Source organism: Sarcophilus harrisii, chromosome 5, assembly GCF_902635505.1.
Source record: "Sarcophilus harrisii chromosome 5, mSarHar1.11, whole genome shotgun sequence".
NCBI classification, from domain to species: Eukaryota; Metazoa; Chordata; class Mammalia; order Dasyuromorphia; family Dasyuridae; genus Sarcophilus; species Sarcophilus harrisii.
Genome location: NC_045430.1, coordinates 417,038 through 421,453, shown reverse-complemented (window position 1 = coordinate 421,453; position 4,416 = coordinate 417,038). Strand labels below are relative to the sequence as shown.

The 4,416-nt window shown below is 38.6% G+C and overlaps 1 pseudogene across 1 annotated transcript; it reads left to right on the top strand.

The window, feature by feature from the left end:
* The first annotated feature begins 845 nt into the window (after positions 1-845).
* On the top strand, positions 846-2,645 carry LOC116419233 (annotated as a pseudogene). The gene has a single exon (XR_004229491.1). The product of XR_004229491.1 is annotated as a ubiquitin-conjugating enzyme E2 variant 1 pseudogene (transcript).
* Positions 2,646-4,416: the final 1,771 nt, after the last annotated feature.

Below are 4,416 nucleotides of genomic sequence, written 5' to 3'. Positions count from 1 at the left end.
ATGCAGAAAAAGCATTTAACAAAATCCAACATCCATTCCTATGAAAAACACGTGAGAGCATAGGAATACATGGACTTTTCCTAAAAATAATCAGTAGCATCTATTAAAACCATCAGTAAGCATCATATGTAATGGACAGACAAACTGCAACCATTCCCAATAAGATCAGGAGTGAAACAAGGTTGCCCACTATCACCTTTACTATTCAATATTGTATTAGATAAGCAAGTTTTGGCAATAAGAGTTGAGAAAGAGATTAAAGGATTTATAAGAGGCAATGAGGAAACCAAATTATGACTCTTTGCTGATGATATGATGGTATACTTAGAGAACCCCAGACTAAAAAGCTATTAGAAATAATCCACAACTTTAGCAAAGTTGCAGGATACAAAATAAACACACATAAGTCATCAGCATGCTTATATATCACTAACAAAATCCAACAATCAGAGTTACAAAGAGAAATTCCATTTAAATTAACTACTGATAGTATACAATATTTAAGAATCTATCTGCCAAGGGAAAATCAGAAACTTTATGAGCAAAATTACAAAACACTTTTCACACAAATTAAGTCTGATCTAATCAATTGAAAAAATATTAAATGCTCTTGGATAGGGTGAGCAAATATAATGAAGATGACAATACTACTTAAGCTAATCTAATTGTTTAGCACTATACCAATCATACTCCCAAAAAACTATTTTGATGACCTAGAAAAAATAACAATAAAGTTCATACGGAAAGACAAATGGTCAATAATTTTTTTTTTATTTAATAGCCTTTTATTTACAGGATATATGCATGGGTAACTTTACAGCATTAACAATTGCCAAACCGGAAGAGGGAGGGGCGGACGGAGAAGAAGGGGCGGACTCCGAGCGGCAGCGACGCAAGATGGCGGCGACCACGGGCTCGGGAGTTAAAGTCCCTCGAAATTTCCGACTGTTGGAAGAACTTGAAGAAGGTCAGAAAGGAGTAGGTGATGGAACAGTTAGCTGGGGTCTTGAAGATGATGAAGATATGACACTTACAAGATGGACAGGAATGATTATTGGGCCTCCAAGAACAATTTATGAAAACCGAATATACAGCCTTAAAATAGAGTGTGGACCTAAATATCCAGAAGCCCCCCCATTTGTAAGATTTGTAACAAAAATTAATATGAATGGAGTAAATAGTTCTAATGGAGTGGTGGACCCAAGAGCCATATCCGTGCTAGCAAAATGGCAGAATTCATATAGCATCAAAGTGGTTCTGCAAGAGCTTCGATGTCTAATGATGTCTAAAGAAAATATGAAGCTTCCTCAGCCGCCTGAAGGACAATGTTACAGCAATTAATCAAAAAAAAAAAAAATCTTCCCCCTTTATTCAGTTTTAAGCTGTCTTCATTTTCCACAGTAGTAAATTTTCTAGATGCATCTTGTAGACCTCAAAGTACTGGAAAGGAAGTTCCCATTCAAAGGCGATTTATCTTAAGATACTGTAAAATGATACTAATTTTTTCATTTGAAATATAAGTTGTGCTATAACAAATAATCTTGTCATGTGTAACCACTGTCCATTTAGTTGAACTTCTGGTATCAAGAAAGTCTATTTAAATTTATTACTGTCATAACCAGTGTGGCACATCTAACTCAACTGTGAAAGAATATATCACACAATCACCTTGCTGCTTATATGGCCAAGGATTCCACCACCCTTCCCCTACCCTTAACCTTTTGCAATAGCATTCCAGCACTGAGCCATTTATTAAAGTAGACACAAAGGTTTTAACTTCCTGTATGACACAGGAAGCTTAATGGACTACTATTGAGGGTGTGTGCTAATCTGTCACCCCTCCCTTTGTGCTGGCTTTAGTAAAGGCTAACAATGCTGGTGTCTTTATTTTTATTATTAAATACCTTCCATTTTAAATGGTGCCCCAGCAAGCCATTTTACTTCCCCACAACCTTTGGCCAATGCATAGATTGTATCCTTCTCCCCACCCACTCATCCATCTTCTCTTACATGGGCCTTTGGTGAGGGATTCAGGGTTCTTTCAGTGTCTTCTCTTTTCCCCACCTTCATCATGGGGTGCTGCTCTTTCCTCTTTCCTAAAATCAGTCTCCCCATTTCAGTGATACTTCCTTGCTTCTGGCCAGTAGCCAACCCAGGTAGGGTTGGAAAAAATCCCTGACTCCTTTTGCTTCTCATTTTTGGAACTACATTTAATCATCACCAGCCTGGGAAATGAATATCTAAACTGTTTGCAAACCTGGATCACCCCCTCCACCAGCCCTGTGCCATGTCAGGATGCTGGCAGCGGGCAGTGTTTTTAGCTCAGCTTTTGATACAGTGACAAGAGCAGTAATTTCCCAGGATTGCTCAGATCTGCCAGCTTAGCAAAGGTTTTAATAGTTAAAAGGAAGGACTGCTTGAAGACTCCCTAAGCACACACTCCAATTGAAAGAATCGAACTTGTTCTTGAAAATTGAAGAAATGTGACTTGACAAGCATTGCATTCACATGATTGCTCTATGCCATAGCTTAATAACAGGTTTGGAATTCAATGGCGGGAACAAAACCTTCGATTTGAATTTGGTACAGATTTAGGTTTTGGCACTTCCTCCTTTCTAGCTTTTTTTTAACAAAGATTGAAAGGGGAAAAAACCTGGGTATATTGCAGATCCCAGAATTTGGCTGGCAGAACTCCCTGGCAAATCACTGCCTTTTCTGATTCACTGTCTTGGACCACTAGCTGCTGCAATGTGGATACAAGCTTAAATAAAAACAACTTATTGTGTCCTGAAAAAAAAAAAAAAACAATTGCCAAACCTCTTGTTCCAATTTTTCACCTCTTACCCCCCACCCCCTCCCCCAGATGGCAGGATGAATGGTCAAGAATTTCAAGGGAATTAATGAAAAAAAAATCAAATGAAGGTGGCTTAGCTGTACCAGATCTGAAATTATATTATAGAGCAGCAATTACCAAAACCATTTGGTACTGGCTAAGGAATAGATTACTTGATCAGTGGAATAGGTTAGGTTCAAAGGACAAAAGAGTCAATAACCTTGCTAGTGTTTGACAAACCCAAAGACCCCAGCTTTTGGGATAAGAACTCGCTCTTTGACAAAAATTGCTGGGAAAATTGGTAACTAGTATGGCAGAAACTAGGCATGGACCCATACTTAACACCGTACACCAAGATAAGTTCAAAATGGGTTCATGACCTAGGCATAAAGCATGAGATTATAAATAAATTAGAGGAACACAGGATAGTTTACCTCTCAGACCTGTGGAAGAGGAAGGAATTTATGACCAAAGAAGAACTAGAGATCATTACCTGTTGGAATCTTTACAAAGTGTTAAACCATTAGAGTTGATAGAGACAATAATTATCTAATTTGGAATGGTTCAATATGATTGATTTGATCTTAGAAGGAGATATTTTGGGCCAGAACTTGAAACAAAGTACTAAGTACAACTGATAGAAATGATGCTTGTATTCACACCTTTAGAGAGCTCATAAGTATCTAAGTACTCAATGGAGTTCACAGGTTTGGGAAACTTCAGGGCTTAGAAGAGATATCTGAATTCACACTTCCCATTGAAGCTCTTAGGGCCAGAGAGCACTCTGGGAGATAACCCAGAATCCCTCTCTCTCCAGAAGGAGGAGTTAACCTTCGGGACATCATACATATATATATATATATATATATATATATATATATATATATACAGGAAGCTATTAGAGCTGGAGAGAGTTTTCTTGGGAACATTGACTGGGGTCAGAGAGGAGCACTCTGGGATGAATCCCACAAGCCCTGTGTTCGAGGCAAGAGATTCATTGCATTTTCCAACTTGGTGCTAGCTGGAGGCTGAAGAAAGCAGAGGCAGAAGCCAAGGACAAAGCTGCAAGAGCTTTTGGAACCAGGCAGAGAGAATAGGCCTGAGCTAACCGGGCTATATTGAAGGACACAATAAAAGATCTAAACTTTTATCACCTGGCTGTGTTTTGGAAAAGAAACACCAACATTTTGGCGCCCTGAACGTGGGGCTGACAGGCCATTCAGTGGATTTCAGTGGGAAAAGCGCCGATCCTGATTTCAGTAGAAAAGCCTCTGATCCTGATTTCAGTGGAAAAGCCTGTGACCCTGATAGAGTGGAAAAGTCTCCTCAACCCAGAAATTAGAGTGAGGACAACAAAGAAATTTTGTTAAAAGAGTTAAAGTAGAATTTCAGCTAAGATGGGACAGATGTTTAGAAAACAGCCTCCTGTTTCTGTACAAGGAAAATGTTTAGAGAGCATTGTCCAAGTTATGGAAAGCCAAGGTTTAATTATAATTTTGGAGCATATCACTGAACTTTTAGAAACTGTTAAGAACATATGTCCTTGTTTCTCTCTGGAGAAAGAATTGGATCTAGAGGAATGG